This window comes from Epinephelus lanceolatus, chromosome 20 (genome assembly GCF_041903045.1).
Source record: "Epinephelus lanceolatus isolate andai-2023 chromosome 20, ASM4190304v1, whole genome shotgun sequence".
Taxonomy (NCBI): Eukaryota; Metazoa; Chordata; class Actinopteri; order Perciformes; family Serranidae; genus Epinephelus; species Epinephelus lanceolatus.
In genome coordinates, this window is record NC_135753.1 from 2,531,772 (window position 1) to 2,558,414 (window position 26,643).

Consider the following 26,643-nt stretch of genomic DNA (forward strand, 5'->3'; position numbering starts at 1 on the left):
ATCATAGGTACAAAATGACCGTACTGCTCTGGTAGTACTACTACTACTTCTACTAATATTAACAAAAAACTACTACTATTGCTATCTATTATTACATTATTATTATTATTATTATTATTATGTACAGACTACAGTCCTAAGAAAACATACTAATTCAGGATCAAACAGACTGATATTTCAAACTTTACATTGAAGTTTAGTTCCTTCTGTCAACAAATGCATCAGTTACACACTCATTTCAATCAGTATTTCTCTGTCTCCTCAAAAGCTGACTGTTATGAATTAAATTCACTAACAGACAGCGACATTTACCTCCATAAAAATAGTCAAAAACTTATATTAACAACATAAATTGATGGGCTATAAACTTTAGCCAATATAATATATTGGCTAAAGTTTATAGCCCATCAATATATACGACCACCAACTGGTCATTTTACCACTCCTTTTCATCAGAGGTGAATGCATAGGGCGTTAACAAGACATTCAGTAAATGTTAATCAGGGCCGCTGGAAAAAAAAAAAATTCTCCAGTCTAGACAGAGACTGGAGACAGAGATTCCTATCTAATGAGTAGCAGCTTAGGTGTTTGTGCCACAAAGTTTTATTTCAACAACATGCCCACCTTCAAGTGAAGCACGAGCTTCCTCTTGTTTTGCCTTTTTTTCCTCTTGCTCGCTCCTGACTCGTGATGTCTTTTGGACGACATGTCGACAACTCTTCACCTGCTGCAGCTCTTCAAGTGCCTGCCGGCGCACCCCTCTGATTGGTCAGATGTCGAGTGCTGTCAATCATTGCAGCAACGCATGCGCGGCCAGATTCCAGGTCTCTTCTCTCCTTCCTCGAGCTGATTCTATGCGTGCCTCATGGCAGCGCATATGCGCATCCATTGCGGATGTGCCCAAATGTGTCCCCTCGCGCAAAATGTGGCCCTCCATGGAAGATGAGGCCCTACGCACAGTGCGTGTTCTGCGTTTAGGGAGGGGCGGCCCTGACTCACATCATCACACTAGACATTTGGTCATCTTAAACCTTTAAAAACTCCAACACGTTTCGGCATACAAGCCTTCATCAGGGAGTCAAAAACAAAATAAAAATTTTTTGACTCCTTGATGAAGGCTTGTATGCCGAAACGCGTTGGAGTTTTTAAAGGTTTAAGATGACCAAGCCATAACAATAAAGGCTTTTTAATTTTCCCAAAGAGAGTGCCTTGGAGTTTCCTGAGTTTTGCTATATATGATTGGCCCATCCAAAGAGCACCTCAAGCAAACAATTTGAGTCCTGGAAGTGCTCCTCTACAGACAGTTTGTGAACTGCTGGGTGGCTTATTGTAACCTGTAATAATATAACCCAGCAACAAATGTATATTATTGTTCAAAAGTACAGTAACTAATAGGCCAAACTAAATCTTTAAGATAAAAGTAGTGCAATAAAAGTGTAATATTCGCATCTGAGACAGTGGAGTAGATTAATAATGTAGCATAAAATGGAAATACTACTAGGTAAAGTACAAGCACCTCTAAACCTTTGTTAGTTTTTGTGTTTCTGTGAGGGAAGCGCCATCTCATGGAGACACCTTGTAATTGAATAAATGGGCGTGTTACAGTGGAATCTAGGCAAATCCCCAGAAAGGTGGGGGGGGAATGGTATTTGGCTGGAAGTTGGCTGGAAGTTGGCAGGCATCCGGAAGTCTTTCGGATGGCGTAGGAAATTTGGAAAGTGGCTGCATCTGTACTCTTATTTACTCAGTCCTTATTGGGTTAATATTGCCCAAGAGCAGCTCCTAAGAGTGTGTGTGTGTGTGTGTGTGTGTGTCTGTTGGGTCTGTTCCTCATCATCCTTCCAGTCACTCTGACCTGAGGGTTGACAGGCAAAGAGAGTGTTGTAATGTGTGTAATGTCATACTTGTCTATTGGGTGCTTGATTCGACCACCAAATATTGCCTAATTAGGAAGGAATGTCTCTGCTGAAGTTACGAGATAGGGGGACGAATAAGGGTTATAAGATACACAGTCAGAGACTCCCCCCACGCTTCTGCTCTGCTCTTCTCTGCTCATCGTCTTCTCTCACTGGAGGCCACTTATCTTTGATGCTTTAACCTGCAGGTATATGTACTTTGTTCCAACTACTATTCCAACTACTGTTCCAATTATTGTACCATTATTGAATACATAATAAATGTACTATTGAACTGTATTGATTGGTCTGTCATTATTATTTGCCAGCACAAAGTCAAAGCTGACATTTGGGCCAAATTTGAAGAAATTCCCTCAAAGCCTCCTTGATATATCGGGTTCACAAGAATAAGACCGATGCAAGGTCACAGTAATGTTGACCTTTGACCTAAGAACACCAAGATCTAATCAGTTAATTGTTGAGTCCAAGTGGACATTTTTGCCAAATTTGGAGATAGAACTCTCCATTGTATCACAGGATCTAGAGTTTGCCAGGTTGGACCTGTACAGGGTTTGAATTTACATTTTGAAAGTTTGAAAGTTTATTCTTCAACTCTTTCATTTTTTCAGTCTCTGCATCAGCATGTTTCTATGTTCTGTCACACTTTATCGTGTTTTGTCTCTTGATGCCACAAAAAAAAAAAACATATTTCCGACCCTGAAGCTCAAAAATGAGCCAATGAAAATACAAAGCCTCTTCAATATAAAACACCTTGACTACTAAATATTTAAAATTTATCTGCAGTTTATCTCTAAAAAAAAGATCTGGAGGATCCCGTTAGTGAAAGTGCTCTCATTTATTTATTTAGGGTGTCTCCTATCTTCAAACAAAGTCCTTCGTTAAACCTCTTGCTGTCAGTCATCCCTCTGCGGACAGGTATCCCCTCTCTAAAACGATGAATATCTAATTTTAGACCCAAACCCTTCAATCTGCATCAGACGGTGGGTTGCCAGGTTTGAAGGGTTCAGATGAAATCCAGAGAGGCACACATTTTCATCTGCCTGCCTATGGTAGTAATTAACAGATGGATTACTATCTGAGGCAGACATCCTCACTAAAACACACACTCCTGGATGCATTTATCTCACAGTTATACACCCCCCCCCCCCCCCCCCCCCCGTCTCTTAGACACATTTAGCATATGAATTTACATCTGCAGACAGATGTATATACAGTCCACATATACACACTGCCTCTGCCACTGCTGCTGCTGCTGTACAATTTGTTTTCCCTGTTTTATTCCTTTTGGGAGCCAATTATTTCAAACACACAAGCAAAATATCTGGAATACAGTGTACACATTCACATGCTGCTCTGTCCACTGTGTGTGTGTGTGTGTGTGTGTGTGTGTGCATTTACATTTGAGGACAGATCTGCAGAGCTGCTCGTGTCTCCTCAACTGAACCTATAGCATGACTCACACTCACACATACATCTTGTAAGCTGAGTCTTATTTTAACCCAGACTCTGAAATTAAAGTGAGCAGAAGCAGGATGCAAAGACCACAGATTGATGCTGCTGTTAGATGCTGCAGCGCCCCTTCTCTGCCTCACTTCACACTGCAGCTGGTGTCACATTTAAGGGTTCTATTTCATTCTTCCTGACCACCAGATGGCGGTGCTTCAGCACTGGATATCTCCATCTTGCGTATGTGCAGGTCGAGTCATTATACCAACAAAGTCACCTGTGACCATGCAATGACGTAGGGTGTTTACCCAAGTATAAAACCCCCATGTCATCACACAATCTGCTCTTTCTATCTTCTCGCAACTGTAGAAGCTGTTAGCAGATCAATTTGGCTCATTGCTTGTGGCCTTGTAACTGGATGGTTGGTGCTTCATTTTTTTCGTCCACCAGAGGCTGCGGCAACCTGTTTTCTCGAGAAAAGATAACAGTCAGTAGGACAGCAGTGATCTCACTGTTATGGTTTGTGCTGAACTAAATTACAGCTTAACAGGCAAGTCGACCAGCAGCCTGCCAGGCTCTCCTTCATGCATAATTCATTCATTCATAATTCATACATTCATTCATACATACTGGAGATATACCATGGCAACAATAACTACTTTCTGTTAAATACATAACTACACACTGTAGTCAGTACATATTATATCACTCTTATACTACGTCCCAATTCCTCCCCTTAGCACTAGCCCTTGATACTATCACTCCCCTTGGTTGGGAAACAATAAAAACTTTCTGTAACTTCATCCTCATACTCTCTCCACAGTAGTCAGTATACGACCACCACTTGTAGACCCCAAACTTTACAGAAATGTAAGACAAAAAGCGGCCATGTGTATTCCAGTTTACTTGCACTTCGATAAGCTCAAACACACCCTCCCCCTCTATCTCTCTTTCTCAATATGTGTAGTTAAAAAATAAAACTGACAATAAAATGCACTTAATGGTTTTAATTTCACAGTAATATAAAATATAAAATAAATATTAATATTAAAACAAAATATATTTGTTTTAATCATGTCATTTATCAATGGAAAATAGTTTACTAAAACTAAATTAATAAAACTAGATCTAAGCCAGTCGAGATGTGTTGTCCTCCGTGTGGCAAGCAGTGACGAGAACTGTGATACTATTTATAATTATGTGGGAAATGTTCAAGAAAAGTAATGGATCTGATGGTTATGTTGTTTATAATAATGATTAGTGCAGCAGTTCAGTCACACACAGCCAAGGAGTGAAAAGAGAAAGAAATCTGATTTGTATCACATCTTTTGTCTAACCGTTTTATTTGGTGGTGGTGCTTCTCTGTCCTCCAGTAGTTACTAAAAAGTTTATGATAATAGAATATGTGGCAACAGCGGAGAGTAAAGTCCTCCTCTGGGAGCATGGTGTTAATCTGACTGTTGTGGGTTGAATGTGTGCACACAGGCCGGCAGTTGTTGGAAAACCACACAGCTATGTGACATGCATTAAGTTGGTATTTGGGGTGGATGGATCGTGAATGGTTGATGGCTAGGTTGTAAGATGACACAGTAGCAGGAATATTAAGAGAGTATTAACAGTAGGATGGTGCACCAAAGTGCACCCACAGTCCTGGCCCACAGTGCCTGATATCTGTACCATAGGTCATTAACCAAGACATTCTTGTATTTAGTGTAGATATCTAAATATGCATTATAAAACAGTGATCAGTTTCTCATGACGTGAAATTGCATTAAAAAAATCATCAATGTACAGGTCGCCGCCATGGAGCACTTTTATGTCCCTACCAATGTGAAAATCAAACCTATGCCCTTGTGTGGAGGCCACTGCCAATTTAAGTAAGAATGACCAACTTTTGTTTGCTATGGGGGTTGTAAGAAAGGTACACCCCTATCAAGACAGAGACTTTCTAACTGGATTGTGGAAGTGGTTCCACATGCTTACATTGCAAGGCCCGTCAGCCCCTGGTAATGTGAAGTGTCACTCTGCTCAGAGTGTGTTTATATCCTGGGCAGCATTGAAAGGGGTCTCTCTGCAAGACATCTATGCTGCTGCAACCTGCGAGTCTTCATGTACCTTTGCTCGCTATTACCATGTCAATGTGACTGCCCCTACAATTGTGGCAGCAGCCATCCTGTCAACAGTTTCCGTCCCTTAGCGTGGTAAGCATTCCTTGTGACTTTGCTGGTGGTCAGGAAGAATGAAATACAACGAGAGTTACAGCTGTAACTACAGTTCTATGAATTCTGGATGACCACCAGAGCTGTCTGTCATTCAAAATCTGGGCAAGAAGATTCTGTGGGAGCAGACTGTGTGATGACATGGGGGTTTTATACTGGGTTGAGCGCCTTACGTCATCGCATGGTCACAGGTGACTTTATTGGTATAATGACTTGACCTGCACATACGCAAGATGGAGATATCCAGTGCTGAAGCACTGCCGTCTGGCGGTCATCCAGAATTCACAGAACCATAGTTACAGCTGTAACTCTCTTTTTCAAGTACAACACATGAACTCTGCAGCTCTGCATCCATGTACTCCAGCAGGGAAAAGAACATTTGATATGTCAGCATGGATTGTGACACATATCTGATAAAGTATTATAGACTCAAGGGTCACTCAATGATATCTCCTTAAGATTTCCACCATTTCCCTCAGTCATCATTAGAAAACATTACACATCTGTAATCATGTGACCTTAACCATTCCTGTAAATTTTGCCTAAAATGCCTATTCAAGGCGTACCCAAAATAAATTAAACGCTGTTCTTGAACCGTTTGGAGTATATGGATGGTTTTGGTCTCTTTTGAAACGAAACACTCTAAAGTTTTTCCCCAAAGTGTAAGGATCATTGTAAGTGCTACTGTCATTGAGTAATCTAAGTTTGAACACACTGAAGTAGAAGGTTTTTTATTCTCGCCTGAATTTTTGTTGCAAAAAGATGCCTGCAGATGAGTGTAGCTGGGACTTTTTAGCTGGAAAACACAATGGGACCACCACATGAAGCCTTACCTAGTCCCAGTTCAAATGTTGATAACAATCCTACAGAAAATTATTATTTTACACATGTTTTTCTGAGGGTATGTCTAGGCGTTTCCAAAAATGTGCCATTTGGAGACTCCAAAAGGACCCTTGGATAACCATGGTCACATAGCTGGATAAAAGGGCATAACTTTTGAATGCTTCAACGTACAGTCATAATTCTGGGCTCTAATGAAAGGTGACACTTAGAGGTGTCCTATCCCATACCCAGAATCACTATCAATATTGCTGAAAAAAAGTTACTGAAGCATAAACTAAAATGTATGCATATAAAAGAGTCAAAACAAGTGCTGTTATGGAAAATTGCTTTTTATATGAAATGTAAACATAATAATTAATTCATTAAAATACCAATTCATTTTATGTAAAATAACATATATATATATATAATATATATAATTATTTCACTATTTAATTAAGTATTTCATGGTCCTGTGTTGCAGTGCTTCATGAATTTATTTTATCTGTCAAACTCGCCCATCAAAGTCAGTGGGTGGATCCTAACATCTGATTGGTTACCCTGCACATCAAGTCAAGGCAGATCGATTCCAGATAATGGATTGATGCAGAGCTAGTGAACATATTCCAATACACTGGGTGGCGCTATTCACTTCTACGTTGGTTTGGATACTATTAAACAAAACTTTATTTACAACTGCTAAAAATCAAGGGGAAGACTCAGCCCTGCTGGCCCCAATGCTGACACAGCGTGTGAGGTGCAGGACAAAATGTCGAAAACCTGCCCGGAGCTGCTGAGAGAAGCAGCGAATTTGATTGAGGAAGTTCTCAGCAGAACTCCTCCGGCTCCGACGGCTCAGTCACAGCAGATACCTACCTACCTCCATCACGTACACCTGTCCAAGGTAAGCTAAGTAATTTAATGTTAGCTAGGTGTGCTACTAATCAGTGACTCGGGACACAGGTGTGGGTTAAATTAGATGAGAATTTGGAGTTGGGTCGAAAATGTATTTGTATGTGGTAGACTTGTTATGTTTCGTGTGTCATACGTTCATTGTTAATGGTGGGAGCATAAAACTAGTTCGCTAATCGGAAAAATAGTGTTAGCTGGCAGCAACATCCCAGGATAGAAGTTTTGGCTGTTTTAGCTGACTGGGGACCATTGAGCTGTGACGTTTTTCTGTGTTGCAGCCGAGGTAGCAAGGCTCTTCGTGCCGTATAACGTTAATGGTGGAGCCAGAAGGAATATGACGAGACGACCAGCACAAGTCCAAGTTAGCCGAAGAAACTACACACGCACTGTCTGTTGTTTGGCTGACCACAAGGCGGATAAAGTTCCAAGCGTACTGCTTAAAGCGGACCTTCTTACTTGAGGACTTGGAGAGCAAAAAGTAACATTTTCAGGTCAGTATGAAACTAGGAATTTACCAAAACCAAAAAAACTTTGTACGTTACTGTCTGTGGGTCGTGGAAATTATTTGCATTTCTACTCAGCATTTCTTTTTGTAGTCATAAGTATTTCCATATGTTCATATTTGACTCAAACTTAATTGATTTTCATAGTGTGAATAAATAGTTATTACAGGCTTTTTTGCTAAGTCAATATGAGTTATGTCTATTTTTATTTTTATTTTTATTTTTTTACAGGGAATGACAACAATCCCATGGTTATAACAAATAAACTGATGGAAGTGTTTCCGAAGCTCCAAGAAGGGGGAGGCTTTGAATTTCTAAAAATTGTAGGATCTACCCGCAGTCGAAATCTTGCATTGCTTCAGTGTCCCAGCACTGGATACGCCCTTGCCTATCTGAAAGATCCATCAACGATGATTGGATAGGCTACAATCTACATACGTCCACTTCAACAGGATCTACCCTTAGATTGTGTACATAAATTTACAGAGACTCCTTCAATACATAACCAAAACAAAGCTCACTGGTAACTTTTAATCATTAATTAAAAGCCATTTGTTGTTGTTAGGAGAGCTCATGTCATGCCTCTGGTCCAGTCATCCCCTGCATTACTTGTCAGAAGGAAGTTCCCTTTTCAGAAATGAAGCTGCACAGATTGAGCTGCAATGGGTATGTACCTCCTAAAGAAATGCAAGGGTAGCATATTCATTTTTCTTTGGGAAAATGTCTCTCTTAGAGTGTTGTGCACACAAATAAGGGAGTATGATCATAATTTCATTTTTGTTAACTTCAAGGACACCCGTGCAGGAATCAGAGAGAGAACAAGAGGGATGCCAAAGTGAAGAAAATGACAGAGAGACAGCCTTAGTCAGTGACAGTGTTCCAGTGAGGCCTGAAACATCAGCTGAGAGTGTAGTAGTACCAGCAGTGATTGACAACGAGGAGTTGGATCACAAAGAAACAGACACTGATTTGTGTCATCACAATAGGGTTGCTATAAGATTGTGTAACTTAAACTCAGTCAATATCAAAATAGTCAAAATAACACCTGTAAGATATAATTAGATAGATAAGATAATGCAAATACACACAATTAATAACATGCAGCTGGGTTATATATTCTAACTGTTAAAATATTTAGTTTTTGTTCAGAATGCTGTGTTGTTGATTTTATGTCAACTCAGCTGTGTAACAGATTCTGAAGATGTTGGGTCTCACATGTTTGTCAGTGACATGGACAGAACTTTCCTCCTCTTCTGTAGACTGAGAGGATATCTGTATTTGCAGGTAACATGCCAACTCACAACATGTCTCTCTGGAATAGATAACTTTGTTGTTGTTGTTGTCTAGAATGGAAGCTTATTAAACAACCGGCTCAAGCTGCCAAAGTTTTCAAAGAGAATCTACTAAGGGAGCATGCATCTGGGAAACCACTTAGAATAAGGATGGATGTAAGGGACTCTGAAGAGGACAGGGAACGGGAACTTCTCTCATTCTATAAACAGCAGCAAGAATGGGCATGTCCACTTCATTGTACTCTTGTTGGTAAATAATATAAAGTTTGTAGTATAAATGTATCAGTAAAGTTTATACCACTCAAATGTCTTATATGGAATTTTAAATGGGAGAATGGGATCCAAAAAAACTGTATAATTGATGACCACTAATGAAAATATGTCGTGTACAATATTCTCCTGTTATCTGGAATAGTCAATATTAAGGATGCTATTCTAGAATTGCAGCCAATAGAATATTGACTATTTTTTCCTTGCTTGTTAAATGTTACCTTGTCCAGTTACCTGTATTAGTCAGCCACTGTTTTCCACTGTGTTATTATCAGTATTTTATTTCAGGTGATGTTGCTGTCAGAGAGGGAGTGATGCGGTACTTTATGACAACAATAATATCCAAACTCCAGTTTGGATTCAGTCTTGATCTTGGTAAGTCTCTTACTATTTTGAAGGTTAATATGATGTAATTTTTAAATGTATTTAAGTGGTTAATTGTTGTGACTTCATCCCCTGCTCTCTTGGTACTATTTGAGGGTGAACCTGACCATCTTGTTCCAGCAGCATCAGGCGCTTATTGAAAGCAACCTCTTCCAGGTTGCAGGAAGGATGTTGGACAACGCCTTTCTGCATGACGGCCCCCTTGTCACAGGATTAAGTCCTGCTGTAATTCATGTACTGTTCAATGGGGACCCTGAAATGGCAACTGTTGTTACAGAAGACTGTCCTGATCTGCACATCAGGAAGATCATAAAACTGGTATGTAACAAAAAAAAAACTTTGCCTTGCAAAATCATTGTTTGGGCAAATGTAATAACTTGTATGGTCTTAATTCTAGCTTGAACATGAAGAACTTACACCGGAACAGAAGGACACAGTTTCAGATATTTCCATGTCTGTCCATGAATTCATTGCTGTAGTTGTTGAGATTATAGAAGGTGTTGTGAACCCTGGCTTGTAATGTCAACACTGGCAGAGATGGAAATGGTCAAATTTTAGTGGTGAAATTCATGCTACAAATACTTGTTTTTGAGGAATTTAAACATGATATTTAGTCTGCCCACAGTCATGTTAAAGTTCTTCAAAACCAGCATTTAATGCATATATTTAATATTTAATATTTAATGCATATATTTCTCACGCCTGCAAGTGTTGATAGAACAGTAGCATATTTAACAAAACTCCAATTTCACAAATGTTGACACAGTAGAAAAAACGATCATTAAAAACAAAATGTAAAAAAAAAAATCACTACAGTACATTGAGCTCAACAACACACATCTGGTGTTGTGAATTTGCCTTTTGATAATATACTTTAAAAAGGTGATAGTCAAGTGTTCACTACTGTTAACTTCTTTCATTTACAGTTTTTAAGCATTGGAACACTAAAGACACCAGTTGCTGAAATTTAGAAAGTGGAATTTCCCTATTCATCCATCAGTTATGTCTTAAGCAGAACAGTTATGTCAAGTTTGCATGAAGCACCATATATTCTCAGTCACAGGCAAACTGGGACTGTAGACAGGATAACTAGCACTCCCTTTAACTTGTAATCCAGGTAGACTGTGACTTGTTGTAAAATGAAGGGACATCCTGGGAAAAGACACATCTGAATAGCGGCATACATTATTCTAAAATGTGTAAATGTCATATGAAGGGTTGATATATTCTGTATTAGAGTTTGAATAGATTTTATAAAGCACTTTATTGTGCTTTTATGAACATTTTCCCTACTGTGCCAACTTTTGTAAAATTTGGGTTGAGGATTTGGTCTGTAATATGGGTCGGGTCTGTTTCTTAGGTCATTGGGAGGACCATGCGTCACATTAAACAGTTGAGAAAAGGACTGAAAGATGTGATGGTATGGCCCCTGCTGACATCTAGGCCAGATGCTGTCCCACTTCTTTTCCCCAAAATGGCTGAAATGCAGTTCGCACCCCAGGTAAGTCAGTAATTGTTATATTTGTGACTTATCTTGATGAATTTACATGTATTTTCAATGACTGAGCTGGTTATTTTTCCATTTCCCGAGAATGTGTTCTGCATATACCTTCACCAAAAAAAGTTCTCCCTTTTAAAATAATTACATTGATGTGTTCTTTAAGATGCTCCTCGTAAAAATCACATGGCCACGTGAGGACAGTGATGATGAAGACTTTGACATAGAGTCCACATGCCTCATCACTAGCTTTCTAAGGATGTTCATTGAAACAGGTATAAACACCTTATTTGGCTAAAGTATTGCTCTCTTTACAAATGCTTCTATGTCTTATGGGTAAATATGATCAATTAAAGTTGAACTAAATGTTGTCTTGAATCCATTTTATGACTTAGCTTCATCAGGTACACTGGCCCAGCTGCTGACATTCTGGGTTGGCTGGGAGATGCTTCCTCCTGAACTGAAGGTGGAGATTTCTGGGGGGAACCCTTCCTACGTCTTCCACATGCTTTGAAACACTGACGCTGCCAGCTCATTTCAAAACCTACATGGCCTTCGAGAAAGCACTTGTCTCTGCCATAAATAGTGCACAGACTGGATTTGGACTTGTTTAAGTTTTTTTCAGACAGATGGTATTGCATGCACTGTTCAGTATGTCAGGTCAGTTGACACAAGTTTGGTGTCTTTGAAAACATTTAAACATACTGTGTAGTAGTTGACAATTGTTTTATTCAAAACATTGTTTCCATTTACTGAAACCAAACAGTTCTGCATCTTCATCTTTCAGTGTTAACAGAACAGCATTCATGTCATTCATTCTGTGGCAAATAATGAGACAGGAAGTAAAGGAGTGTGTTTAAGTTTAGGAAGTAGTGGAGCTGTACATAAAGTCAATTTACGAGATCATAACAGTGATTATGAGCTTTAAGGTAAAACAGCTTTTTTTTTAAGGAAAGCAAACTTCTTCAGTTTATGCTTGTTTGCTCTAACATGCTAAATAAAAGCATGGGTTGGACATCAGTCTGCTATGATTCCTAATAAAATTTGCACAGTCTCTACATATGATCTAAGTGCATCAGTTACAGAAACTCCTGGAGCTGGCAAAATGGCAACCTCTTCATCAGAGAGCTCACGGGCCAGCTGAACCTCTGGGACTGACAAAGTGCCTCCATGAAGACTGTGAGGTCCATTCTAGTCGATCCCATAGTCTTCATAAACCTGAATGGAAGACAAGCATGATCAGTCATGTACTTAACTAGTCTGACATGTCATTACACAAGGTATTTAAGATTGTTATTTTTGGTAACCAAGTCTGTGAGAAATTAAATGTTGCCTATTCAGTTTTGTAAAATAGCACAGTAATGCACCATAGAAACTACAGTTCAGAGGTTGATCTTTGAAAGCTCAGGAGACCTTGAAGAGACTATAACCTATGTTTCATGTAAAGTAGAACATTTAGCACATTTTCTCCCATAATTCCTTTGGGGAAACGGTTCAAAACAGTGTTAAAAGTTGATCTTTCTTTAACCTCAGTAGGATCCTCCATAGGGCCTTGCTCTCTGTATCTTCTCCAGAGTTGCTGCGGTGACTGATTCCTTTCAGTTCTAAGACCATGAAAGTTCCAAGCTTCTCTGAAAGAGTCAAGGCTTTGCTAAATTAGTGGAAGGAAGATCCGATGCAGTGCGAAAAGATGGACTTCATTGTCTGGATTCAGTGCTCCCTGATCTTCCAATGAAGTGAAGATCTGATAGAAGAGGTCCAGGGCATGTTCATAAACATCTCTCCACATTCTCTCTATTCTGTGTTTAGGATAAAATTGACATGGTGTTAATTTATGTGTGACATATGCTAAAGAAGTACATTCAATAGTATGTTTGTTATGTGAGCCTAGTTGCCAAACATATTTATTTACCGCTGATTGTGGACACTTCTGCCTGTGATGTGTGAATTCCTGTTGGTACCTCTGTTCCTGATCATGAATTCTGCTACATCTGCATTCTCCCCCCCTTTATCAGACCGTACCCTTGATGGCAGCCCATACCGCTCAACAGCAGCAATAAAGCTCTGTAAGACTGTACTAGCTCTATTATTGCCAGCCACAGTCAGGTAGACCATTAAATGACTGAATCCATCCACCCCACCATGGACAACAAATCTTCACCTGTCAGGCAATTGTGAAGACACAAAAAGGCACAACTTTATTGTAAAACAATTCTAATGACACCTATAGAAAGATGCATTGTTTATCTGCTAATATCACTGACCTGATGAGCATATGGTTGCCATCTATATGCCATAAAGAGTTTGGGCCAGGAACAGAATACTGCCGTCGTCTTAATACACGCAGCCTTAGATGTCTCATGTAGACTCCCTCTGCATCGACTCTGCGTAAAGACTCTTGCAGTCTTGAGACTAAGGGGAGGAAAATAAAATAAATAACGATACACTCACTGGCAACTTCATTAGAAACACCTGTTCAATCTGTTTGACCAGTACTGGAACAAAGATACTCACAGAATCACTTATTTTGAGGAAATAGTGGTGTCATAATAAAACAGACAATATAATGATGTGTGTAAAACAGTCAACTATTATACTACAGAACCACCACAGCCTCAAAAATAACCAAAATTCACTTAATTTTCTGAAAGAGAATAAACAAGTTGCTAAACCAAACTTCAGGATAGGATATTTTAATGCACGGCTACTGGCTTCAACTAAACTGCAAATAAAATGACTGATGCATTGCAAATGGAAACATAGGCCTACATGAACATTATCTTAAAATTAGCTAGGCTCACTAATTTACTTTATAGCTCATATTAAATAAATACATTAGAAAATAAATGTAAATAATGCCCATATTATTATACTCACTTGGAACACGCACACCTCTTGCATTCAGATGACCATGCATTAGCTTGTAGCCAGTGTTTGGATGTCTTCTGTGAACTTCACTTACAATACGGTCCAACTCCTCATTATTCACAGCTGAATAGAGGTCTGTCTTTCTGCATAAACAAAAAACATCAATATCAAGTAATGTTACACTTAACGTAATATCATTTCTGAGTGGATGAGACTGGCAATTCATAAACTGAAAACTTGTGAATTTAGCGTAATAACGTTACCTTAAACCGCTTTGTTTCATGCGCCTCCTGATGGTCCTCTTTGACACCCCCGAACATCGCTGCAATTTGACAAGCTGGTAATCCACAAAGAACTTGATGCTCCAGAACTGCACTCGGTATGTCAAACACCAAACGCCCTGGTCCCTGTGTGTGTTGTGCCTGTTGCGTCCTGGTAACGTCACCAGAGAAGCGGTGGAGTATAGGGATGGGCGATACCACACTTTTCAGATTCGATACGATACTGATACTTTTTCTTTCAATTTCATCGATACCGATACCGATATCGATACTGATCATTTCTTATTGGTTATTTTTTAAAGTCAAAAGGTAATTACACTTACAGGCAAATCACATGAAAAATGACATATATGACTGGCCTTTTAAACACATTTATTAAGAACAAAAGAGGGCGTCCTATACAGAGAGACCTTAACATATAAGTTAATTCACTTTGATTATTAAAGCACCAAATTGGCCTTTTGACCACTGGCACAAATCCAAACACCAGGTCTGTAACAATTACTTATATGTAAGGTAGGTGAAAACTACCAACAAACTCATTACATCATAACAATGCTGTGTTGAAAACTTGTATGTTGAAGTAAACATGTCTGTAACACTGTGATCCATACCTTCTCACTGAAGTGGAGCAGAAACAAGAGACAGACTTAAAAAACATTTTGTTGTCTTAAGCTTACACGAAAAAGCAAAGTATCATTTGAAATAACAACTTACACTTTGCAAAGCACATTTAATAAGTAATGGCACAGTTAGCGGAAAAAATATACACTTTCCTATACTATCATGCCTCTCAGGAGGTATAGCTCTACATTTTACTTAAGTTTTAGGTTGGTGTTGAGGAACAGTAACATGTTAACATTTTCAGCTTTAAGCTGATTACGCTTCTGGCTAATTGTCTCTCCTGCCTTGGAAAACAGCCTCTCTGCTGGAACAGAGGTTGCAACAGTTCCAAGGTATCTTTTTGCTACTTTGCCCAGCAGTGGAAATGCATTCTCATTTTTCTTCCACCAAAGCAAAGGGTCCTCGCTCCTTTGTATCACTTTTTCTTCCATGTATCTGCGCATTTCAATGTATGCATCTGTGTTTGCTGTGCGACTGCTCTGAGAAGCCATAACACGAGTGTCAAACTCCTGCCATAATCCTCCCTTGGATGTTGAACACTTTGCATCACTACTTTCAGTGTTTGCAGCAGGTGACCCTTGTGTCAGTGACATGGTTGCTGTCATGGAGTTGGTTGATGCAGTAGCAGAGGCTTCACTGCTGGTTGCCTGACACTCACAGCTGCCCAGGGCTTGCATCTCACTGATTATCCTTGATTTGATCATTTCCACATTTCCAGTATCACAGAAGACAATGTTTTTGAATCGAATGTCCAAAAAAGTGCTGGCTGCAAGAGTGTGGTTGTGCTCAATGTTTTGAAAACGCCGCTTGCATTGTGCTGAAAGCTGTGAAGCCAGAGAGTTACCCCTCTGCCCAGCAGATGAGGTTGCTCGTTGGAGAAGAGAAACCAGAGGAATGACTTTGGAAATGGTTACGTAGTGCTCTGCTGAAACCTCCTTAGTGGCCTCTTCAAAAGGCCTAAGGGCTTCAATGGCTTGGCTAATGTGGGACCATTCTCCCTCATTCAGGCACAGGGTGGTTCTCCCAAGAAGACAAAGTGCTGTTGTGACAGCTTGTTGTTGTTCATGCAGTCGTTCTAGGATGTACAATACTGAATTCCATCGCGTATCCACTGCTTGGATTAGTCTGTGCTGTGGGAACCGCAACTGACTTTGTACTTCTTTTAGTTTGTCAGTTGCTTTGGTGCTGTGATGGAAGAACCGAACAATAGCACCACATTTCTCCAAGATGGACTCGAGACTTGTGTCAGCCTTAATGGAGTCCTTCACAATGAGGTTGAGTGTGTGTGAAAAGCACGGAATGTGTTTCCAGCAAGTTTTACGCACAGCTGAAACCATATTTGCTCCATTGTCTGTAACGACAGCATGGATCTTGCTGCTGATGCTCCACTCATCAGTTATTTTTGTGAGGAGTTCACAAATATTGTCTGCTGTGTGCTGTACAGCTACATGGTATGTTGCAAGATTGCAGGACTGCATCTGCCAGTCCTTATCAATAAAGTGTCCTGTCACAGTCAAATAAGCTTCAGTGGTTCTTGCAGTCCACATATCACTTGTTAAAACCAGGCTGCCTGCTGATTCTATGGAGTCTTTCAATGTTTTTTTTACTTGTTCATATAGTTTGGGAATTTCACCTGTCATCAGGGATTTCCGACTTGGGATCTGGTAACGGGGATCCACCACTTTCATAAAATGACGGAAACCTTGATCCTCAACCATTGAAACTGGTTGCAAGTCTTTCACAATCATCTGGGAGAGGCTCCTTGTGATCTCTTGGGCTCTTTGGGACTCAGCTGAAAAAGATAATGTTTTCAAAAAACAAAAGGGAAGATGAATTGTTTTTGCTGTACAAGATGTTTGTTAAGGATTTGATTAGATACAAGGCCTACATAATTAAATGTGAAATAATTGAAATCACAATATGGCCAAGTGCAATATCAAACCTGCAAGAAGCTGCAATTATTTGTAAGTATAACTTGTGAAAAACAGTTTTATCATGAAGTGATAAAATATGAATTATATTCTCCAGATGTAAGAAAACATGTCACAGATTAAAAACAATGTTTTAATCATAATGATTTGAATGGGCTTTTTTTCAGTGAAAAATAAAACTATGATGTAAAAATGACAATTCCCAAAAATTATGAGTCATATTGCAATTGCAATATGTCTTTTTTTTTAAGCTTCAAAATCAGTTTATGATCAGATTATGCAGCCCTATTAGATATTTTATAAAAAGCAAATTCCTGGACTAGTACGATATATATATATATGTATATATATTCCCCCTAATACTCTGGGCCATAAATTTCAGAAGCACTTATTTTGTGGCATAAAAAAAAACAAAATTACCCACATCCTCCCTACAGAAACTTTTGCCACTAATTTATCCTCATAGTAAATTCAACCTGGCTTAATCCACTGTTTGGACTCCTAAATGTATATGCAAATTCTAGAGTTTTGCAAGATTATTACCAAAAACAATGTTAAATAGAGGAGTGCCATGGCGATTTCTCCCAATTAAAATTACCCTCTTCACCTGCTAACATCATTAGATTATGGTCACGATGTTGAGGAATTCACCTGTACCTGGATATACTTTTCCTTTCTGGAAACTCTCATGTAGGGTCTTTTGCCGGACAGCGGGTGGTGCAGCAGCAGCAGACCTGTCTTTCTCTGCTTCCTCTTGTCGTTTTTCAAGCTCATTGTGACTTTCGGGGTGTGTACTTTTTAAATGTTTAAATAGGTTGCTGGTGTTGCTGCTATGTGCAACCTTCTTATCACATATTGTACATTTTGCTGTGACTTTATCGAGTGGTGAAAAATAACACCACACCACGCTCCTTTTTCTGTCTGTCATTCCACTCTGCTGTGCTGCTGGTCATCGCTTGTCCCGCTGTTCCTGTTTTAAAACCTGCTAGCTCGGCTGTAACGTCTCAACTTCCCCATGTCACGTGACACGGACCAGTCCATTTAGCAGGTATAGAGGGAGGTGTCTCGGCACAAAACATTGGAGTAGGTTACAGAAAACAGGTGAAAGTGATGCATGCACTTTCGTATTTATTAATCAGTATCGATATATTTTCAAAGATATCAACACGAAATGAGTAGCGTGTGAGCATCGATGTATCGATCCCGCTGGATCGATACGCCCATCCCTAGTGGAGTACTTCTTCTAAATTTGCAGTCACTCTACGGTCAATATCTTGGTCAGAAAGTGCGGAAATAACTCCAGCAACTTCAATAAATTCCTCTGCTTTACACGCTACATGTTCTGGGTCAGCAGGTCCTGCTTCCACATTCTCTGCTAGGTCTAAAATATCTCTCACCAACTCCCTAGAAAGGTCATGGAGGTCCTCCATCATTGTAGCTGCCATGTTTTGAAAGACTTCAGACCAAAACAATGGATTAGACTAGATTAGCGTTAGCCCCGCCCACTGACTTTGATGGGCGAGTTTGACAGATAAAATAAATTCATGAAGCACTGCAACACAGGACCATGAAATACTTAATTAAATAGTGAAATAATTATATATGTTTCTTACATAAAATAAATTGGTATTTTAATGAAATAATGACACATTTAATAACACATTTATGTATTTAATTCCAATTTTAATTAATCAATGACACATTAAAGTAATTATTTAATGGTTTATTTATTTATTTAATTTTGGCACTTTTAGTCCTCCATATTCTTACTACAGTGGCTAATGCAAAAACATGAATGTCATGAATGCCAGCATTTGGTTTGTCCGTTCTGAGCCCGTAACAACACTATCATGGTGCACTTAAGGTATTGTGGCGTGTTGGGGCTAAATCGGTGGAGTTTCCTTGCATGCTGTGAGACAATATGTTTAAGGCCATAAGCTGAAGAAAACTGTTTAAATGTGTTCTAAATCACTCATGTTACACAATACATGATTAATGTTTATGGATTTCACAATGGTTCTAATGGGTTACAGTTAATGTTGTAGTAAAGCCATTTTGCACCATTCACCCCCTCTGGAGTGTCTTGTCTGTTAGTTTTATTTTTATTTATTTATTTATTTTTGCTTGTATTATTCCAGTTTAGCTTTCTTTTAGCTTTTAAGTTGTATGGCATTAATACTAGAAGAGAGGGAAACAGCATTTTGATTCTTCTGTATGTCCTGCACATAAAGTGAATTGACAATAAACTTTGAACTTTGAAAACTTGAAAACTCAGAGTGCCTAACATAAAATTGTGCTGAGGTGAAATAAAAAGCACTTCCTGTTCAGAATTTATCTCTCTGCCTAATTCTGGTAATTGCAAAACCGAAGGTTGCCACAATATATTTTTATAGTTAAATGAAATCTTAAGAAATTGTCAGACAATCCTGTCAGACAAGGGTCATGTGACACATTTATTTTGTGTCTGATGTATTCAAAACCGTATGTATTGTACTGTACCAGGGGTGGGTAGAGTACTGAAAATCTGTACTCAAGTAAAAGTACAATTACTGCCATAAAAAAATACTCAAGTAGAAGTAAAATTACTATTAGAGAAACCTACTCCAGTAAAAGTAATAAGTACCTGGTTAATAATTTACTCAAGTACAAGTTACTTTCCGTTTGAATATTGTTTTAGGGTATGCGGACCAGTGCAAAATAATGAAAAAACAGCACTTGTTGATAAAACTTTTTTTTTAATGAAGCAGGTACCAATCATCCACTCTCCATCTCCTTCACTCTACCCCTCTTTTCCTCACCTACCCTCTTCTTTCTCCATTTCCCTATCTGTAATTTGAGTGGATGACCTTGCTTTAAAAACAGAACTGACATCCCAACTTCTTTGTCTTTTCTACGTCTTTTTGACTGTGAACAAAAGAAATAAAATCCAATAAAAAAAAGAAACCATTCAATATATGGTAAACAATAGCAGTATAATTTTCCCAAGTTCCATCTTTACATGTTGCCAAAATGTGTTTGTAAAGGTACAACAGGTCCCTGTAGAACTTTCCTTCTTAAATCAGATCACCAGGTGTCAGGTGAACTATTTTACAATTGAACATAACAGTAACAAAATGAAAATCCCATCTCTCCCTTGTTTAGTAAGAAATATGTCCTAAACTGGGATTATTTCAATTTCAATTTTATTTATAAAGCCCAATACCACAAATCACAGTTTGCCTCACAGGGCTTTACAGCATACGACATCCCTCTGTCCGTAGGACCCTCACAGTGGATAAGGAAAAACTCCCCAAAAAACCCCCTTTAACGGGGGAAAAAAAACGGTAGAAACCTCAGGAAGAGCAACTGAGGAGGGATCCCTCTTCCAGGACGGACAGACGTGCAATAGATGTCTGTCCGTCATCTACAGCTGTAAGACCTAATATATATTTAGATTGCTTCTCCCCAATTTCTCTTCAAGAATTGACCGCAGTGATTTCTTCATCTAAATCATCAACGTGTCTCTTAGACCCCATCCCAACTAGGCTACTTTAGGAAGTCTTACCTTTAGTTAACACTCATATATAGATATGATCAATATATCCTTATTAACAGGCTATGTACCACAGTCTTTTAAGGTAGCTGTAATTAAACCTCTCATGAAAAAGCCCACCCTGGATCCAGAGGTGTTATCCAACTATAGACCAATATCTAATCTTCCCTTTCTTTCAAAGATCCTTGAGAAAGTAGTCACAGACCAGCTGTGTGATTTTCTCCATGATAATAATTTATTTGAGGAATTTCAGTCAGGATTTAGAGTGCATCATAGCACTGAGACAGCACTAGTAAAAATTACAAATGACCTTCTGATTGCTTCAGACAAAGGACTCGTCTCTGTTCTTGTTTTATTAGATCTTAGTGCGGCGTTTGACACTATTGACCATCAAATTCTGCTACAGAGACTGGAACACTTAATTGGCCTAAAAGGTCCTGCACTAAGCTGGTTTAAATCTTATTCATCTGATCGTTTTCAGTTTGTTCACATTCATAATGAATCATCCTTACGTACTAAAGTTTGTTTTGGAGTTCCGCAAGGTCCTGTGCTCGGACCAATCCTTTGCTTCCTTTAGGTAATATCATTAGAAACCACTCTGTAAATTTCCATTGTTATGTGGATGATACACAGTTGTATTTATCTATGAAGCCAGAAGAAAGTAATCAATTAACTAAACTTCATAACTGCCTTAAAGACATAAAAACCTGGATGAGCAGCAATTTCCTGATGTTAAATTCAGACAAAACTGAAGTTATTGTTCTTTGCCCCAAACAACTCAGAGACTCCTTATCTGATGACATAGTTTCTCTAAATGGCATTGCTCTGGCCTCTAGCACTACCATAAGAAACCTCGGAGTAACATTTGATCAAGATTTGTCTTTTAATTCTCATTTAAAACAAACCTCATGGACTGCATTTTTTCATCTGCGTAATATTGCGAAAATTAGGCCTATCCTGACCCGGAAAGATGCAGAAAAATTTGTCCACACTGTTGTTACCTCAAGGCTGGATTACTGTAACTCTCTATTATCAGGTAGCTCTAGTAAGTCCTTAAAAACTCTCCAGCTAATTCAGAATGCAGCAGCACGTGTACTAACAGGAACTAAGAAACGAGATCATATTTCTCCTGTTTTAGCTTCTCTGCACTGGCTCCCTGTAAAATCCAGAATTGAATTTAAAATCCTACTGTTAACTTATAAAGCTCTAAATGGTCAAGCTCCGTCATATCTTAGAGAGCTCATAGTGCCTTATTATCCCACCAGAACACTGCGCTCTGACAACGCAGGGTTACTCGTGGTCCCTAAAGTCTCCAAAAGTAGATCAGGAGCCAGAGCCTTCAGCTATCAGGCTCCTCTCCTGTGGAATCATCTTCCTGTTACAGTCCGGGAGGCAGACACCGTCTCCACATTTAAGACTAGACTTAAGACTTTCCTCTTTGATAAAGCTTATAGTTAGGGCCGGCTCAGGCTTGCCCTGTACCAGCCCCTAGTTAGGCTGACTTAGGCCTAGTCTGCCGGAGGACCCCCCTATAATACACCGGGCACCTTCTCTCCTTCTCTCTCTTGTATCCTATTACTGCATCTTGCTAACTCTGCCATTCTGGATGTCACTAACTCGGCTTCTTCTCCGGAGCCTTTGTGCTCCACTGTCTCTCAGTAGGGCTGCACGGTATATGCGGTAGACGGTAGAAATGATATAAATTTGGCCCACGGTAGAGATTTGCGCTCTACCGTCCTATCGTCGATGACGTCATCGCACCTGCCTCAGTGTGAAAATGGCTGCGAGCACAGAGACAGCGGAGCAAGAGGAGCTGGTTCACGTCCGTGATTTAGCGTAGCACGTGCAACATGTGTTGCTGGAGAACTTGTGAGTGAGTGAGTTAATGTCTTATGAACAGCCCTGGACTTCTCAGACTCTTTTAGCGACTTACCGCTCAGAGGGAACTCATTCAGTGTCTCCTCTGGCAGCAGCACAGCCTCTCTCCCTCTCCTCTCTCGCCGTGCGCACACGGGAGTTGGTTTTCGGCAAGAGAGTTTGTCATAAACCTTTGGTAATGTAAACCTATGTTACGCTAGGGGCTCCACAAAAAACTCCATATGTGAATGTGTGATAGTTGTGGTATCATAGCAGCCTGTCACACGTTACAGCGTGATAATTAGAGGAGAAATGGCAGAGCATAAAGGTCCAGGTGGAAAAAACACAACTCAGTCATTTAGGATTTTGCTAAAAGAAGGAAATTACCTTTTGATATAGATCCCAGGGGACATTTTGCACCATAGAGTACTGGGTTTTAATTTTGAGTTTTGAGATCTGCATTCTGCACAATAAATGCTCCAAAAAATACATTATATCTTTGCTTTTGTTATTGTTGTTTTGGTTTTTTTTTTTTATCAATTTAGCTTTGCTAAGGGACTACAAAACCCATTCAGAAACACTTCTATTATAACTTTTACACTTAAATTTATACCGCGATATGTACCGTTAAGGGAAGGGATTCGATTTATACCGTGATATAAATTTTAGGTCATACCGCCCAGCCCTATCTCTCAGGTTAACTCATATCGCAGCGGTGCCTGGATAGCGTGACGTGTGTGGTTGTGCTGCTGCCGTGGTGCTGCTGCTGCCATCATTAGTCATTAGTCATACTTCTACTGTTATTATACACATATGATTATTATCACACATGTATACTGCCAGATACTAATATATACTTTCAACATATTGTACCACAGTAGCCAGAACTATAACGATAATATTATTACTTTCATTAATGTTGTTGTAAGCTACTGTCATTACCATCTGTCCTGCATCTCTCTCTCTCTCTTTCTGTCTCATTGTGTCATACGGATTACTGTTAATTGATTATGCTGATCTGTTCTGTACGACATCTATTGCACGTCTGTCCGTTCTGGAAGAGGGATCCCTCCTCAGTTGCTCTTCCTGAGGTTTCTACCGTTTTTTTTCCCCCGTTAAAGGTTTTTTTTGGGGGAGTTTTTCCTTATCTGCTGTGAGGGTCCAAAGGACAGAGGGATGTTGTATGCTGTAAAACCCTGTGAGGCAAATTGTGATTTGTGATATTGGGCTTTATAAATAAAATTGATTGATTGATTGATATGATTATTGTCACATATGTATTAATATAATATATATATTATATATATATTATATATAATATAATATTAATATATACTTTCAACATATTGTACCACAGTAGCCAGAACTATAATTATAATATTATTACTTTCATTAATGTTGTTATAAGCTACTGTCATTACCGTCTGTCCTGCATCTCTCTCTGTCTCTGTCTCTGTCACTCTCTTTCTGTCTCATTGTGTCATACGGACTACTGTTAATTTATTATGCTGATCTGTTCTGTACGACATCTATTGCACGTCTGTCTGTCCTGGAAGAGGGATCCCTCATCAGTTGCTCTTCCTGAGGTTTCTACTGTTTTTTTTCCCCCGTTAAAGGGTTTTTTTGGGGGCATTTTTCCTTATCCGCTGTGAGGGTCCTACGGACAGAGGGATGTCGTATGCTGTAAAGCCCTGTGAGGCAAGTTGTGATTTGTGATATTGGGCTTTATAAATAAAATTGATTGATTGATTGATGTCGTACAGAACAGATCAACATGATAAATTAACAGTAATGCGTATGTCACAATGAGACAGAAAGAGAGACAGAGAGAGAGAGAGACAGAGAGAGAGAGAGAGATGCAGGACAGACGGTAATGACAGTAGCTTACAACAACATTAATGAAAGTAATAATATTATAATTATAATTCTGGCTGTTGTGGTACAATATGTTGAAAGTATATATTAATATCTGATAGTGTACATATGTGACAATAATCATATGTGTATAATAACAGTAGAAGTATGAATAATGATAACAGCAGCAGCAGGAGGCATCTGGCAATTATATGTGCATAAATCTCTAACATGCTAACTTAGTTGGCTCTTTTAAAACAAAATGATCATTTTGTTTTTAATGTAAAATATCCTCTGCAAAACAATGTCCCATGAATGCTGAAAAATGCTACTAAATTTTGCAAGGGCAAAACAGCTCCCTGGGGTGCCTTGAATCACTTGATGAACTTTTTGTTGAGCTTCAACAGAAGCTGGTTTTCAAAGTTTTTCTTCCCCAGTCTTGCTCTTCTGCTTGTGAAGATGAGCCCGGCACAACTGAACAATTGCTCACAAGCTGCAGATGCTGGTAGTGCAGTGTTTGTCTTGATGGAGAGTTTCTTGAGCGCAGGAAAGGAGTGTAGAAGATCCATTTTCTCTGAGGAGCATGCCAGGTAGCCATCCAGTTCATCTGCGTTTTTGGGCTTCATGGTCGAAAAGAAGTCTTCATCAGAGGCAGAGCTGGTATGCATGGTAACTTCACCTTCTTCCACCTCAGTGTGATCTCTGATGTAGACCATCCCTGTAAAACAGTCAAGAATATATTTACTATTACATATTAATGTGGTGCCTGGAAGAACCAGTGGGATGTCAAATTATTGTCACTGGGCCAAAACAGTTTAATTTTTTTGAGTATTCTGATTCAGAAGAGCATCTTTAGAAACTTTTTTTTCTAACTTTGTACTTTTAGATACATGAAGAATTTAACTTGATCTGAGAAAGATATTGCTATCATTAAAAAATATATTAGAAGAGTGTTCCTAGTTTTCAGAAATATAAAAAACACCACACATTTTAAAACATCTTACAATCATAATTTGATACACTGCCAGAATACTTATCCAGCTGTATGATGTTTTCGTTGTGTGTCCACTTGGTTTTGAACTTCAGCAGCAGGATGGCTGCAGCAATGAGCTCGGGGTCCTTCTTCATTTCCCCAAATCGCTTGTTGAGGCCATGTTGGAGAGACTGTAGTAGTGGGAGGCACACTTTGACTGAAGTCCCCAACTTTGCCAACTTGTCCTCCAGAAGACAGATGGTGGGGAGAAGCCAACCCATGTGAGAGTTTGTTCCTGCCTGGAGAATGTTGAGAGCTGCTGCCAGAGGCTTCATCACTGCCATGTACTCCTCCAGAAATGACAAGAATATAAATTCTTGGCTGTAACATGAATACATTTTTACACTTTTGTACCTTTTCAGGTACTCATAATATTAGGAAAGACTACAAAACATAAACCATGTCCATCAATTAATATAATGATAAGAAGTAACAGAAATAAATGAACAAAAGTGGTGTGTGTGTGTGTGTGTGTGTGTGTGTACATACTCAATACATATAATGATACTAATGATAGTAATCATATGATACAATGATTACTGTGCGCTCCCCAAAGACCCTAAAAGCTTTGAGAAAATTGGAACTACTGTCAGTTGTTGTCTTGACAACCTTGTCATGGATTTGGTATTCAGAGTGGATGTCTTCCAAAGCAGCAGCTAGGACTTCAAATGTATGTGACCCCCTCAGAGGTCTGCACAACAAAGCAGCAGAGCGTCTTTGGAGACTGTCTTCATCAATCCAGTGGCATGTGAGTCCTAGGAAGCTTCGCTGCCGTGCAGTCCAGCAGTCAGTGGTGGTTGCCACAAACTTGGCAGCACTCAACTTCTTCTTCACTGACGATTTCATGGCCTCAGCTGCTGCATCTATCTTGGCTCGTAGAGTTTTTCTGGTCATCAATGAGCTTTTTGGACTGAGTGTTGCCACGAGCTCTTTGAAAGCAGGTATCTCAACAATTGAAAACGGAAGTAAACCATCACACACAATGTCAATAATGAGCTGATCAAGTTTCGCCTGGGAGACTGGGCAGAGTCTGGGCACACCAGTCAGTTTGGTTTGGACAGTTGTGCTTTGATATTTGTCCTTAACAGAGGATTTGGTCACAGACTCTTTATACATCCTTAGCTTGTCTGGATGTTTCCTCTATAAGGCAGTAGCCCAGATCCTTATGTATTTATTTAACCATATCAGTATGAGGTGGGCTCTTTTCACATTAGTTTGATCTATAGACAGGCAAATAAGCTATTTGGACCTTTCTTATTCCCTTAAGTCTGCCTAACTCTAGTATTTACAGACATTATTAAAGTAACTTGTTACAGCCCCAAAAGTGGATACAAATACAAAACAATTAATTAAAACTCAGATTTTCTGTTCTGTAGTATAACTTCCTATACCAAGACGTCA

At 39.2% G+C, this 26,643-nt stretch overlaps 1 protein-coding gene, 1 long non-coding RNA gene and 1 pseudogene across 3 annotated transcripts in view; 1 reads left to right on the forward strand and 2 right to left on the reverse strand.

The window, feature by feature from the left end:
- The first annotated feature begins 7,004 nt into the window (after nucleotides 1-7,004).
- LOC117264358 (uncharacterized) lies at nucleotides 7,005-11,878 on the forward strand (annotated as a pseudogene). Its single transcript, XR_013488224.1, has 8 exons — nucleotides 7,005-7,307; nucleotides 7,594-7,806; nucleotides 8,050-9,360; nucleotides 9,669-9,756; nucleotides 9,832-10,082; nucleotides 11,125-11,265; nucleotides 11,429-11,537; nucleotides 11,658-11,878. The product of XR_013488224.1 is annotated as an uncharacterized LOC117264358 (transcript).
- A 96-nt stretch (nucleotides 11,879-11,974) lies between these two features.
- On the reverse strand, nucleotides 11,975-14,122 carry LOC144458851 (uncharacterized). The gene is made up of 4 exons (XR_013488225.1): nucleotides 13,527-14,122; nucleotides 13,175-13,423; nucleotides 12,791-13,061; nucleotides 11,975-12,480 (listed from the first exon to the last, which is right to left on the reverse strand). It is a non-coding gene; the product is annotated as an uncharacterized LOC144458851 (long non-coding RNA).
- A 5,562-nt stretch (nucleotides 14,123-19,684) lies between these two features.
- xylb (xylulokinase homolog (H. influenzae)) overlaps nucleotides 19,685-26,643 on the reverse strand; it is a 195,252-nt gene continuing 188,293 nt past the window's right edge. Inside the window, exon 20 of the mRNA XM_033639227.2 lies at nucleotides 19,685-25,532. The gene's annotated coding sequence lies outside the window, so the exon portion shown is untranslated. The remainder of the gene's footprint in view (nucleotides 25,533-26,643) is intronic.